This window comes from Ahaetulla prasina, chromosome 12, assembly GCF_028640845.1.
Source record: "Ahaetulla prasina isolate Xishuangbanna chromosome 12, ASM2864084v1, whole genome shotgun sequence".
In the NCBI taxonomy this organism is placed as follows: Eukaryota; Metazoa; Chordata; class Lepidosauria; order Squamata; family Colubridae; genus Ahaetulla; species Ahaetulla prasina.
The window spans coordinates 8134029-8149125 of NC_080550.1; the positions used below are offsets into that span (position 1 = coordinate 8134029).

At 44.2% G+C, this 15097-nt stretch overlaps 1 long non-coding RNA gene across 2 annotated transcripts in view; it reads right to left on the minus strand.

Annotated features, from left to right (window-relative positions):
- Positions 1–1170: 1170 nt before the first annotated feature.
- Positions 1171–15097, minus strand: part of LOC131184427 (uncharacterized) — a 35291-nt gene continuing 21364 nt past the window's right edge. The window contains exons 2-4 of one of the 2 annotated variants that reach the window (XR_009151968.1): positions 8048–8324; positions 3229–3504; positions 1171–1368 (exon numbers count right to left, since the gene is read on the minus strand). This is a non-coding gene — a long non-coding RNA (uncharacterized LOC131184427). Of the gene's footprint in view, positions 1369–3012; positions 3505–8047; positions 8325–15097 lie in introns of those variants that run through there. The other variant, XR_009151967.1, reaches the window with a different exon arrangement.

A 15097-nucleotide genomic window follows, 5' to 3' on the forward strand; every position in this document is an offset into this window, starting at 1 on the left:
ATGTGGTACCTTGCTCAATAGTAGTACCTGTGAGAGGGATCTTGGAGTCCTAGTGGACAACCATTTAGATATGAGCCAGCAGTGTGCAGCAGCTGCTAAAAAAGCCAACACAGTTCTGGGCTGCATAAACAGAGGGATAGAATCAAGATCACGTGAAGTGTTAATATCACTTTATAATGCCTTGGTAAGGCCACACTTGGAATACTGCATCCAGTTTTGGTCGCCGCAATGTAAAAAAGATGCTGAGACTCTAGAAAAGAGTGCAGAGAAGAGCAACAAAGATGATTAGGGGACTGGAGGCTAAAACATATGAAGAACGGTTGCAGGAACTGGGTATGTCTAGTTTAATAAAAAGAAGGACTAGGGGAGACATGATAGCAGTATTCCAATATCTCGGGGTTGCCACAAAGAGGGAGTCAAACTATTCTCCAAAGCACCTGAGGATAGAACAAGAAGCAATGGGTGAAAACTGATCAAGGAAAGAAGCAACTTAAAACTAAGGAGAAATTTTCTGACGGTTAGAACAATAAGTGGAACGACTTGCCTGCAGAAGTTCTGAATGCTCCAACACTGGAAATTTTTAAGAAAATGTTGGATAACCATCTGTCTGAGATGGTGTAGGGTTTCCTGCCTGGGCAGGGGGTTGGACTAGAAGGCCTCCAAGGTCCCTTCCAACTCTGTTGTTATATTATTATATTATTATATTACTTAGGACGGTCCCTTAGCGACTAAAGTTATGATGAGATTCAGAATTCTGACTTCTGCCCAACCACTCCCCAAAGTCACATGAAAACATTTTGCCACCATTTTCAGTGCCCTGTGATCACATGACCCCAGTTTTGCCAGAAACTGGCCTTCCGGTTTCCCATTTTTAATGGAGCTATTTGTGTTTCAGTCTTTCTAACACTCTGAATTTCTTGAGTAAAATTCCAACAAAGTGGGATCGCATACAGGATGTGATTTTTTTTTTTTAATTGTCTCCCCGCTGAAAGACAAGTAAGACAAAACTCGAAAAAGGCTAACGTCTCATTTGCTAGTTTTCTTTACTTCGAAAAAGCTATAGGCCAGGGGTGTCCAATCCTGCTAACGTTTAAGACTTCAGCTCCCAGAATTCCCCAGCCAGCCATGACTTGAAGCCACCAGGTCTTAAAAGTTAAGTAAGGTTGAACCCTCCTGCTATATAGGCAAGATAATTTTGGTTGGTAAGTAATCCTTTCAACAGCTGCCAAGTACGTTTTCAAAATTTGTAAAAGATAAACAAACGTGCAACATTTTTCTCTACCTGGGAACAAGATAACCTTAGGGTTGGGTTGTTTTTTTTCAGAACAGAGATGGCCGGAGCTAGCAATCTTTGATTCCTAGATTAAGCTGTGAAATTCAGAACAAAAAGTTTTCTGTTTGATCTGCACACATACACACACACCCTAAAATTGTGTGGCGGGGTGGGGGGGAGAGGCAGGGGTGTTTGACTTCTCTTTCTCATAGTCAAAGCAAAGTTAAACCAATCAACACGAAAGGGTCTTTTTCATCTGAGTGAGCACGGGACGAATACAAGGAAGCGTACTCACAATTTGTCTACATAGGAATGGCCATTTGGCCAATTGAACTTGGTCCAGTCAGATTGATACGAGCCAAGTTGTGTTGTGAACACCTCCTTACAGAGACTTGGTATGAGGGGACCTTGGCGCTCTCTGAGCTTGCTTTTCTGGAAGACATTTCATTACCCTTACTCAGGGTGTCAGCAACCCGCAGCTCGGGAGCCGCATGTGGCTCTTTCGTCCCCCTGCTGTGGCTCCCTAACGGCTGAACCCCCCACTGGCTGGCCCCACCCTTTGCCCTTGCCTGGCCTGAGAGAGAGGAGAGAGGAGAGAGAGAAAGAGACACAGTGAAAGAGATACCTGTTTCCCACAGAAAACACTGGGAGCCACAAAACCTGGGTAGGCGTGGCTTGGGGGGGTGTCACGTGACTGGGTGGGAGTGAGTGATGTCGAGTTGGCCACACCCACCCAAGTTTTGTGGCTCCCGGTGTTTTCTGTGGGAAATGGGTCCAAATGGCTCTTTGAATGTTTAAGGTTGCAGACCCCTGCCCTAACTAGATAACATTCATGACCTGCGGTGGCGCAGTGGTTTGAGTGCAGTACTGCAGGCTACTTCTCCTGACTGCCGACTGTTAGCTGCAGTTCGGCAGTTCGAATCTCACCAGGCTCAAGGTTGACTCAGCCTTCCGTCCTTCCGAGGTGGGTAAAATGAGGACCCAAATTGTTGGGGGCGATATGCTGACTCTGTAAACCGCTTAGAGAGGGCTGTAAAAGCACTGTGAAGCGGTATATAAGTCTAAGGGCTATTGCTATCATAAGTGCTAGCATTGTGCTAGCACTAGCACTGATGATGTTACCTAGGTAATGAAACATCTGCAAGAATACAAGTAAGCTCAGAGAGCACCAAGGACCCCACAGTCTTTCCCTCCTTCTCCTTCCCCTCCACCTCCTCCATTCCACAAATCCGACTCCCTTCTACCACTGATGATTTTACCTAATTTGGGTAATGAAACATCTGCAAGAATACAAGCAAGCCCAGAGAGCATCAGGCCAGTAGTGAAATCCGAACCGGTTTGCAACGCTGGTCACGCACGCATGGTGCGCGTCAAGCAAACGGTGTGTACGTGCATGCACACCAAACATGTGCTGTGTGCACATGCGCAGTGCGCACCAAATGTGTGCTGCATGTTTCAAAAGCTACCGGTTGGGTCGAACCGGTAGTTAAAAAAAAGCTACGATCCAACGATCAGCTGTGCCGCGTGGTTTAGCTTTACTAGAAAGCAGGATTTCCTGCTTTCTAGCAAAGCTAAACCGCGCGGCACAGCTGATCCCTCCCCTCTGCTGTTCTACTTACCATCTCAAACCTCCTTTTGGTATGTGCTGCGCAGGAAGGTAAGTAGAAGAGTGAGGGGGGGGAATCAGCTGTGCCACGCGGTTTAGCTACTCCCTTCTAGCACTAATGATGTTACCTAGTTTAGGTAATGAAAAGTCTGCAAGAAAACAAGCAAGCCCAGAGAGCACCAAGGACTCCATAGTCGTCATCCTCCTCCACTTCCCCCCTCCTCCATTCCACAAACCCCTTTCCCAGTCCTCTGATTTAATGGGCTTGCAAGTCAAATTGCTGGAAATCACGATTATGAAAAGGAAGGACTGATATCTTTTCAGTCTTGTATTGATGTTGGGTACCTACCCTGGACAGACCTTGGATTTTGAAATGCTCCTCTGAAGGTTATCACAATTGCTTTGGTCGCTGCTCGCCCTCTGGACTGTCATACCATCCAGTTGAAACAGGCATGGCAAGTTTCCCAGGTCCCAGGGTCACATTTTCAGCAGATATGATGGTTCTTGGATATGATGGAGAGTGTTATGAAGAAATGACATCTATGGATTGTGACTGCCCCTCCAGGCTGCCAAGTTTTGTTTGCAGAGTTAATCTTAGAATCATCATGGAGCAAAACACCATGTCCTCAAAACAAACAAACAAGGAGAAATAAGCAATTGCTGTGTGAAGATCCTGGATCTCCTGCTACACCAGAGGTGTCCAAACCTTGGCAACTTTTAAGACCTTGTGGACTTCAACTTCCAGAATTCCCCCAACCAGCAAGATTGGCTGAGGAATTCTGGGAGTTGAAGTGCACGGGTGTTAAATTTGCCTAGGTTGGAAAGCCCCAGATCAGGTTAGGTCAAGGGTCGGCAACCTTAAACACTCAAAGAGCCACAAGGGTCCTAACCCCCATTCAATTCTGGAGCCAACCAGAAGTGCGGTTTCCCCACCCTAGAGCCTCCTCCTAGCACAGCGTCCTTTTTCTACCTGCCCCAACCGAAAGTCCTATCAATTGTGGAGCCAACCGGCGACAGGGAGCCGCAGCAGAGAGATGAAAGAGCCACATGCGGCTCCAGAGCCACAGGTTGCTGATCCCTGGGTTAGGTGATAACATAGCAGGTTGTATGAGCCTCTCGATTACAAAAATTTCTTTTGGAAACTCCTGCGGATGAGCTTAGGGGAAAAAAAGCATATATAAACTATTGCCACCAGATGGAGGTAGAACCTTGAAAATATCATATGCATTGAAGAAGCTGGCCTGGAGCAGCCACCAGCAAACAGCCTCAGGTAGCTCAAAGTTATTGCAAATTTGGCAGGAACGCAACTGATTATTTGGGGTTTTAAAAAAAATAAGAAACAGAAGGAGGAACAAAATTGTTCCCCGTGTCCATCATTTAAACCTCAAGAAATCCTGCAAACAAATACATATTCCACCAAGAGAATTCAGGCATCTTGGCATCGAAAAAACATCAGTGGTGGGATTTAGAGCACAGATCTCCAAACTTGGGAACTTTAAGACTGTGGACTTCAACTCCCGGAATTCCGCAGCCAGAATGGTTGGCTAGGGAATTCTGGGAGTTCAAGTCCGCAACCTTAAAGTTGCCAAGTTTGGGGACCCCTGATTTAGAGGTTGGGGGTGGAAATATTATGGGTGGGAAAGATAGAAAATTGCCTCCTACCTTGTTTCCCCAAAAATAAGACCTCCCTGAAAATAAGCCCTCCTCGAAAATATTTAAATGTATGCACAGCCAGTCCCCACCATTTCCTCTGGTTAGGGTTAGGGAGACAGAGGTAGAAATCAGGTAAGACGGCAAGAGGAGCCCCATCTTGCTCCACGCGCCCCAAAATAATAAGATCTTCCCGAAAATAAGGCCAAGCGCTTATTTTCGGGGTTCAAAAAAATATAAGACAGGGTCTTATTTTCTGGAAAACACAATATGTACTTCCCACTCCAGATCTCATACTTAACCATCTCCCAAAATTTCTGATGTGAGAGTCAGGGACATGGGGACCAAAAACATTCTTTTATCTATCATCTATGTATTTTTTACCTCTATCTTCCAGTTATCATCTATCGATCTGACTATCTCTATCCTTCTTTCTTTCTTTCTTTCTTTCTTTCTTTCTTTCTTTCTTTCTTTCTTTCTTTCTTTCTTTCTTTCTTCCTTCCTTCCTTCCTTCCTTCCATCCCTTTCCTTTCTTTCCTCTTTCCTTTTCTTTCTTTCCTTCCTTTCTCTTTTCTTTGTCCTCCCTCCCTCTCTTTCTTTCTTTCTTTCTTTCTTTCTTTCTCTCTCTCTCTCTCTCTTTATATATATATATCTACTCTATATCTCTATCTTCTATTTATTATCTGTCTCTTTCTTTATCTTATCTACCTTTTGCCCAGTGGTGAAATCCATTTTTTTTTTACTACCAGTTTTGTGGGCATGGCTTGGTGGGCATGGTGTGGCTTGGTGGGCATAGCAGGGGAAGGATACTGCAAAATCTCCATTCCCAACCCAACTCCAGGGGAAAGATATTGCAAAATCTCCCTTCCCACCCCACTCTGGGGCCAGCCAGAAGTGATATTTGCTGGTTCTCTGAACGGCTCAAAATTTCTGCTACCGGTTCGCCAGAACCTGCTGGATTTCACCCCTGCTTCTGCCTCCCAAATAATTTTGGTGCCATTCCAACATCCCGTTACTTCGTTTCTTGTATGCATAACCCAAACCGGGGCAGAATGTGGCTCTCGTGGAGTGAGGCAGCCATGCTTGGCTCGAAGCAGAGCATGAAAATGATTGAACAGCAAGACTATGAACTCCTGGATCCTCCTCCACTATCTAATGCCCCCTCCCTTCCTTTATTAGAGCAGCGGTCCAATCCAAACCCCCAAATGAAGACAAAAGAGGACCCCATGTTTTGAAGTTTTGCTGCTGAAGGACAGCAGATGGAGCCAGCATTCGGGACATTTGGTGACAAATCTTCCTGGCCTTGTTGAGATGTGTAATTAATCTTTCAGACCAGTCTGTACAATTGGAAGAATTTGATATTACTCAACCACAAGCATTTGGCGTGTGTAAAATAATAGAAGGCCGCTCGAAAGCTTTCTTTACTCTAAAAGGACCAAAGAGAACTGCCAAGAGACTTCTGTCACAGAGCCAACCAACATTTTGTGGCTGCACTGGGTGGGGGTGGGGGAGAGACAGTTTGGGGAGGGGTGGAGAGTGTCCTTGGCTGATACTTGCCTTGTTACACCATCATCTGCGGGATGCAACCCAGGCCTTCCCCTGGAGAGATTCTTACATAATGTGGCATCAATTGCTGGCTTGCAAGAAGCCATCCAAATGAATTATTTCATACCAAGAAGACAGCAACCACAATAACTGCTGCGAGGTTGTATGTTGCATGGAAATAAACACACAGCGTGCGTATATCTTCGCACGAGCTGCGTTCTGGGCTTGTTTCAACCAACTATCCAATGGACACAATTGAGCGGGGGAAGAGTTCACACACTACGCCGAATGCTAAGCTGGCCAGCATTTGGGAAGCTAGCTGGATGGGTGGGCTCAAAAGACGGGAAGGAGGCAAGTTGGGGACACATGTCTCTTCTCAGTGATGCCACTGACCCACAACTCACGCAACCCCCCCACAAACAACATTTCACCTTCCAATGATCCTCACCTGATGTGACCTCCCCGTCCCAAGATCCATCACAAGACCCTTGCCTGATAGGACTCACACCTGATCCATTACAAGACCTTCACCTGATGTGACCTTCCCCATCACAAGACCCTCACCTGATGGGACCCACACCTGATCCATTACAAGACCCTCACCTGAGGGGAACCTCACCTGTCATGCCCTCCCCATTACAAGACCTACTGACCAGAGAAAGCCCTTATAAGCAGAATACCAACACTGACCTTCCCCTAAACTCCACTGAAGATGTTACCTAGCTTGGTAACGAAACATTCGGAAACCAACCCACAAGCTTGAAGAATGAACCTCCACCCTCCTCCTACAGCCGAGCTACAGATATTCGCCACTCTCGCTAAACATTTCTCTTTGTTTAGCAGTACTATGACCATATTAGATTCAGAGTCTGGTCGAAAAATAAAGTCTCTTTCCAGCCTTGTGTAACTTTTGCTCACTTGAAGGACTTATCCAGAAGGCTTTTGGGGGAGAACAATACAGAAATTGTGGGTGGTTGTCTTCTTCTAGGAAGTTTCTTCAACTTCTCAGTCCAGCGTATAGCTCTGAGATTTTTCTAGCAATCCCCACCCAAGAACTAAGCAACCTATCCCTGGTTAGCTTTTAAACCCAGACAGGATTAAGCACGTACTCTTACGCCTGCTAGTTTTCGTGGAGCAAAGCAGAAACGATGGGAAGTGTTGTCCATTTCCAGCTGTTGAGTTGAAAGTGGCTCAAAGAACTAAAACGAGACCACCTTCTGCCACCGATAGCCTCCCAACGACCTGTGCGCTCCCACAGAGCGGGCCTGCTCCGGGTGCCATCAGCCAAACAGTGACGGCTGGTGACCCCCAGGGGGAGAGCCTTCTCTGTGGCAGCACCAACCCTATGGAATGAGTTACCTCCTGGGTTACGTCAACTTCCCGACCTCCGTACTTTCAAGCGGGAACTGAAGACTTTGCTATTCAATCGGGCGGGACTAGCCTAAATATTATTTTAATTTGATATTTTAGTTTAACTTAGTTTTTAATTGATTTTAAATTGTATTAATCTATTTATGATTTTATAGTTTAGGGTTTTATATCGGTCGTTTGACTGTTTTTAGTTCTAAATTGGCCGGTTAAATATTTCATTTTAAATGTATTTTAAATTTATTGTGTACCTATGTATTTTAATAAGGCTGTACACCGCCCTGAGTCCTTCGGGAGAAGGGCGGTCTAGAAATCAAATAAATAAATAAATAAATAAATAAATAAATAAATAAATAAATAAATAAATAAATAAATAAATAAATAAATAAATAGGACATCATGTGGGTCCTGGCACTGGTATCTGGGCAGGGAGAGAGCGAGATAGTGGTTCATGCCCTACCCTACACCCACAAAAGAGATAGGGCTTCACTCATGAACCTCCAACCAATATCTTACTTGGGGGGTGGGGACTCCTACCCCATTCCATCTGTGCTTATTTCCTGCAGTAGGCTAAAAATGGGTTGCTTGGTTACTGAGTCATTTACCTGTTAGAGCAGGAGTCGGCAACCCGTGGCTCTGGAGCCGCATGTGGCTCTTTCATCCCTCTGTTGCGGTTCCCTGTCACCGGTCAGCACCACAATTTTGAGAGGACCTTCCCGGTTGGGAGAGGGGAAGCACAGCACACCAGGAGGAGACTTCCGGTCAGCTCCAGAATTGAACGGGGGGGGGGACTTTCGGTTAGGACCTTTGTGGCTCCCGGTGTTTTCTTTTCAGTGGGAAACGGGTCCAAATGGCTCTTTGAGTGTTCAAGGTTGCCGACCCCTGTGTTCGAGAATAGAGACAAAAGCAGAGAAGACTGCTGTTTAAAAGAGTGGACGGTTAAATGGATTGTTAAACATGTTTTGTTTTGGTTTCTTTTTTTGGGCTAAGATTGCTGTTTTCATCCAGAAGGTTGAAGGTGAAGCCTTCGTCAAGAACCTGCGTCAAGACAATTCTGACTTCCATTTAGATAGACAGAGATGTTCCTAAGGCACTTTCCCTGACCTCCCCATTTCAAATTGTTTCAGTATTTGTCGTGTCCCACTCCTCCGCTGACGGCCGGGTCGGGGAAGTCCGTATCAAGCGTGCCTCCGCAGCTCTGCCAAAGTCCTATCAGAGTTCTCAAGGCAGGCAGGAGACCAGGAAGTGACTTCAGCGATCCAAGTTAGACTTTGCCTGACTCAGAGAATGCCAGAAAGCAGATCCTTTATATAGGCCATGGGATGTGGCTCCATGACTCAGCACTTATCCAGGCCTGCCCCTCCCTTCCTTTTGCTGACGCCGCCTATCAATTCTCCGGAAGCGAGGATCTCTCCAGGCTCCAGCTGTTGGTAATTCACATTCCTCAGGCTGTGGGGGAGGGGGAGGGGTCTAGTTGCTCCGTTTGCCTGGGCATGGAATCAGGGCTAGGGGCTGGAGGCATGTCAGGCCCTTCATCTTGCTCTGCCTGTCTGGGCATGGTGCCAGGGCTGGGGCCTGGAGGCATGCCAGGACATTCCTCAGCATTCGGCAGGAGATAAGAGGGGCCCGGCTGCGGGGAAAGCGAGCGAGACACAACAGTATTTTTATCCTGCCTTTTCTCTAAAAGCTCATGGGTTGGTGGGGCGGGGAGAACAGATACAACATGGCTGTCTGAGGGATTTTGGGAACTGAAGTGCGCAAGTCTTTTTTTTTAAAAAAAAACATTTTTGTTATTAGATTATTAAGTATTATAAAATATAAAATACAAAAGTGAATGAAAGAGCAGTGAGGAGGGAAGAGAGATTGAAAAGAGAAGCGAGGAAAGGTAGGGAAAAGAAAAAGAAAAAGAAAAAGAAGCATTGACTTCCGGCTCAGTAGGCTAAGACACTGAGCTTGTTGATCAGAAAAGGTCAGCAGTTCGGCGGTTCGAATCCCTAGTGCCTAGTCCCTTCCAACTGTTATTGTTACTGTTGTTGCTGACTTGTTGCAGTAGAATAGGGCATTAGCATCAAATTACAGCTTCTTGTTTTTACATAATAATATGAACAAGTTATTTCCAGGATGGATAAAAATCAATAATTTTTTAAAAAAAATCAAAAAATCGGATTTTTAAAAATTTAAATTGGATTTTTTTTTAAATCAAATTTATTTTAATAAAATCCTTTTGTAGCAAAAAAAAATCTATCTAAAGATAGTTTTCTATTTAAGATGCATTAATAGTTTGATTTATTCAGCATGAAATGGAGCTTTGTTACAGTATGTATCTCAATTCCCACCCAACTCTGGGGCCATCCAGAGGTAGTTTTTGCCAGTTCTCCGGACTGCTCAAAATTTCCACTATCGGTTTTCCAGAAATCCTGCTGGATTTCACCTCTGAGCTCACCCCATTACACGGCACTAGGGATTCGAACGGCTGAACTGCCGACCTTTCGATCGACAAGCTCAGCGTCTTAGTCACTGAGCCACCACATCCCTTTCTGTGTACATATGGAACTATAATTAAGCAGGATCCTCTCCTTCAGAACATCCCACGGATTCTCCCTTGAGAAGTTCAGTGTGCTCCCTCGAGACCGTGTGGATCTCGGAGAATGAGAAGGATATCATCCTTGACCTCAACAGGGAAACTCAGTAGCTCAGGCTGGAGTGCTTTGCATGCAGAAATTCCCCAGGGAATTCCTGGCATCTTCTGCTGGAATGACCACACAGCAAGGGAGGGGAACAATCTTGGCCAGAAACCCTGCTCTAAAAAGCCGTTTGCTCCTGTCAGGCACGCACCTGATTAACCAATAGCATAAACCGGGACAAAGACAAGTTACTGTATTTATAGAGTGATGTCACATCTATTGCAATACAATTCTAGAACCACAGGCCAAGATCAGAAGGCCCCTAGAAGATGTTTTCTGGTCATTATGCTCCAGAAGTCTGAAAGCTATCATTTTTTGGACTCACAAGGAGATGCATTCTGGAAGAGTAGAGTAGAGTAGCGTAGAGCAGAGCAGAGCAGCGCAGCACAGAGCAGCGCAGAGCAGTAGAATAAAATAATAATAGAATGGAATAATAATAGAATAGAATAATAATAGAGTAGAGCAGAGCAGAGTAGTATAGTAGAATAGAATAGAATAGAATAGAATAATAATAGAATAGAATAGGAGTACAGTAGAGTAGAGTAGCGTAGAGTAGAGTAGAACAGAGCAGAGCAGTAAATAATAATAGAATGGAATAATAATAGAATAGAATAATAATAGAGGAGAGCAGAGGAGAGAATAGTAGTAGAATAGAATAGAATAATAATAGAATAGAATAAGAGTAGAGTAGAGTAGAGTAGAGTAGAATAGAATAGAATAGAATAGAATAGAATAGAATAGAATAGAATAGAATAGAATAGAATAGAATAAACCAGACTTCCAATGTTGGAGCCTTCACAACTTCTGGAGGCAAGTTGTTCCACTGATTCATTGTTCTAACTGTCAGGAAATTTCTCCTCAGTTCTAAGTTGCTTCTCTCCTTGATTGATTTGTGTCCACCCATTGGTTCTTGTCCTGCCTCCATCTGCTTTGGAGAATAGCTTGACTCCCTCTTCTTTGTGGCAGCGCCTGAGATATTGGAAGACTGCTATCATGTCTCCCTTAGTCCTTCTTTGCATCAGAGACCAAGATAGTAAAAGCCTACATCAGACCTGTTCCAAGCATGATCTGAAAGAATCCAAGCCTCCAAATAGGTATTAAAATAAATTGGGTCTACTTAATTGGACAGCGATATTGATGTTGGGTGTTGGGTATTGGATTTGGTCTTGGACTTGATTTTAGATGGTCTTGGACTTCTAGATGCTTTAGTCTACAAAACATGTTTTCATGATTCCAGAGCTCATCAAGGACAACGGAGATTTTAAAGCCGCCACACTGAGGAAGACGGATGATCTTGACAGACGGCACTTCCTACCTTGCCTTCAAAGTGACAGCCTGTGACTCTGATCCGATCTGTTCATGGCATTTGCTAGCACGGATTAAGATTTGATCTCATCGCTTCACGGGCCAATCGGTAAGGCACATTCCATACGATTTGAAGCTGGCATTCTGCGCAGGTGTTTGGTTTTTACGGGTGGCAGAAAATGCCGTGGTTTTATATTTTAAAAGATTTATTTATTTATTTTGTCACAACAGCATAAGCATGAAATAACTATACAATATATAAGCATATATATAAGCATAAGTATGTAATACCTATATTAATTGGATATAACGAAAGGAAACAATAGGACAAGAACGGTAGGCATGCTGGTGCTCTTATGCACACCCCTTACAGACCTCTTAGGAATGGGGTGAGGTCAACAGTAGACAGTTTTTGGTTAAAGCTTTGGGGATTTTGGGAAGAGACCACAGAGTCTGGTAGTGCATTCCAGGCATTAACAACTCTGTTACTGAAGTCATATTTTCTGCAATCGAGATTGGAGCGGTTCACATTAAGCTTAAATCTATTGTGTGCTCGTGTATAGTTGCAATTGAAGCTGAAGTAGTCTTCCACAGGAAGGACATTGTAACCGATGATTCTATGAGTTATTTATTTATTTATTTATTTAAGATTGCTGAGAAGCCATTGAAAGAAGCTGTAGCGAAAGCTACCTGGCTGCCAGATTGTCACCATTACTTGGAAAACTTAAACGTTAGACGCTAATGCATTATTGAAGCGATGCCAAAAGATCCTTCTGCGCAGCCCAGGGGGAAAAAAAAGAAGCAAAACTGACAGTTTACTATGGGATCTGCTTCGTAGCATGTGTGCCATCCTGGGAAATGCCAAGATAACAAAGAGTGCACAGATAACCCAGTCAATTAGGAGTAATTGCTCAGTAGTTAGGATACAAGCACTCCCTTCATTGGGTCGGTGGGGGGGGGGCGTGTCTTTACAAGCATCGCGGAGATTGGCAGAAGAATAAAAATACATTTTGCAGGCGCACTCTAGAACGCCATATAGAGAATGCCACTTTTCATAGCCATCCAAATATCCTGCCATTCTTTTTTTTTTTTTAATTTAAACAAAAAGATATTTCAGTTGATATCGAACAAAAGAGCTCTTGATGGAAGCTGGATTGATAAGGACAACTTAAGGGGGAGTGGGAGGAAGAGCAGTAAAATATTAGCAGGTTGTTAAAAATTTCAACACTGTCCCAGGATTTTTTTTTTTTTTAAATCCAGTTTTTCTCCCCCAATCTATCATATTCAGGCAGCTGTTGACCCTCAAAAGATGGAGAGAAATAGCAGTCAATCAAGACGTCACGCTACTAACAGTTTGCAAGTTTTGAAGGTCTGATTTTCATTCTTACGATTTTTTTTTTTTTTTTTAAGAAAAGGAAACCCATACATAGAAAATGATGCCGGGTAATTAATTCTGAAAAGCGTCCCATGTTAAAAATTGGCCTGTGGAAAATTATCGAAATTAACTGGAATTTTCTAGAGTTGTCTGTCAGCAGTAAAGAACTCTAAAAAAAGAGAGAGACTCTAGAAAGAATGCAGAGAAGAGCAACAAAGATGATTAGGGGACTGGAGGCTAAAACATATGAAGAACGGTTGCAGGAACTGGGTAGGTCTAGTTTGATGAAAAGAAAGACTAAGGGAGACATGATAGCAGTGTTCCAATATCTCAGGGGTTGCCACAAAGAAGAGGGAGTCAAGCTATTCTCCAAAGCACCTGAGGGTAGAACAAGAAGCAATGAGTGGAAACTAATCAAGGAGAGAAGCAATTTAGAACTAAGGAGAAATTTCCTGACAGTCAGAACAATTAATAAGTGGAACGACTTGCCTGCAGAAGTTGTAAATGCTCCAAAACTGGAAATTTTTAAGAAAATGTTGGATAACCATCTGACTGAGATGGTGTAGGGTTTCCTGCCTGGGCAGGGGGTTGGACTAGAAGACCTCCAAGGTCTCTTCCAACTCTGCTATTCTATTTCTATTTCTAACATGTATTCATTAAAGGTGTTGGTAACGATGGGGTTTGGTCAAAGATAGCGGTCATGACTGCACAATTAAGCCCTTTCCATTTTAGTGAGTAGTCATATGGGTATAGGTAGTCCTCGACTTGCAACCACAACGGAGCCCCCAAATTTATGTTGCTAAGCGAGACGTTTGGGAAAGGAGTTTTGCCCCCATTTTACGGCCTTTCCTGCCACAGTTGCTAAGTGAATCTCTGCAGTTGTTAAGTTAGTGTTGTGTCTCGTCCAATCACACCTCAGCCGGGGTCTTCTTATCTGCTTCCGAACACGGAAGAAGAAATACCTCCAGCCCCCAGCCCTGGCTCCATGCCCAGACAGACTGAAGAAGAAGAAATACCTCCAGCCCCCAGCTCTGGCTCCATGCCCAGGCAAACGGAGCAACTAGACCCCTCCCCCTCCTCCACAGCATGTGAGCCTGAGGAAGGTCAATTGCCAACAGCTGCCGACTGGAGTGATCCTCGCGTCAGAAGACTTGATAGGTGGAGGCAACAGAAGGAAGGGAGGGGCAGGCCTGGATAAGTGCTGAGTCATGGAGCCCCACCCCATGGCCTATATAAAGGATCTGCTTTCTGGCATTCTCTGAGTCAGGCAAAGTCTAAACATATCTTGCTGAAGTCACTTTCTGGTCTCCTGCCTGCCTTGAGGACTTTGCTAGGACTTTGGCAGAGCTGCAGAGGCACACCTGATTCAAATTTCCCTGACCCGGCCGTCAGCGGAGGAGTGGGACACGACAGTTAGTAACACGGTTATTGAATGAATCTGACTCCCCCCCCCCCCCAATTGACTTTGCTTGTTAGAAGGTGGCAAAAGGGGATCACACATCTCAGGGACACTGCAACTGTTATAAAATGTGCCAAGGGTCCAAATTTTGATTGTTTGAACCACGGGAACACTGGAACAGTTGTAAGTGTGAAAAATGGCACTTTTTTTGTGTTGTGACTTTGGACAGTCGTTAAACAAACAGTTGTTAAGTCGAGAATTACCTGTAGGCGAAATTTGTTTTTGTGCAATTTTTAGTGGAAAACTTTTTATCCAGGTCTATCCTTCTAATAATATAATTAATTAATTTTATTTTATTTTATTATTTAGATTTTTATACCGCCCTTCTCCTGAAGGACTCAGGGCGGTGTACAGCCAGATTAAAAAACAGTACAATATACAAATTAAAACAAAAATTAAAATAACATACTCTATAAATGGCCGAAAATTTAAAACCATCAAATTTGACCCGTAAAATTCAAAAAATACCCCAATTAAAATTATTAAAATTCAAAAGTTTAAAAAATTAAGCCAGTCCCGCTTGGATAAACAAGTGCGTTTTCAATTCACGGCGAAAGGTCCGAAGGTCAGGTAATTGACGCAAACCAGGGGGAAGTTCATTCCAGAGGTTAGGTGCTCCAACAGAGAAGGCCCTTCTCTGTTGGAGCACCTACCATTCCCACCCCACTCCAGAGGAAGGTTACTGCAAAATCCCCATTTCCTCCCAATCAGCTGGGACTTGGGAGGCAGAGAATCAGTGGTGGGTTTCAAAAAAATTTTCTACCAGTTCTGTGGGTGTGGCTTGGTGGCCGTGTCATGGCTTGGTGGGCATGTGGCATGGCTTGGTGGGCAT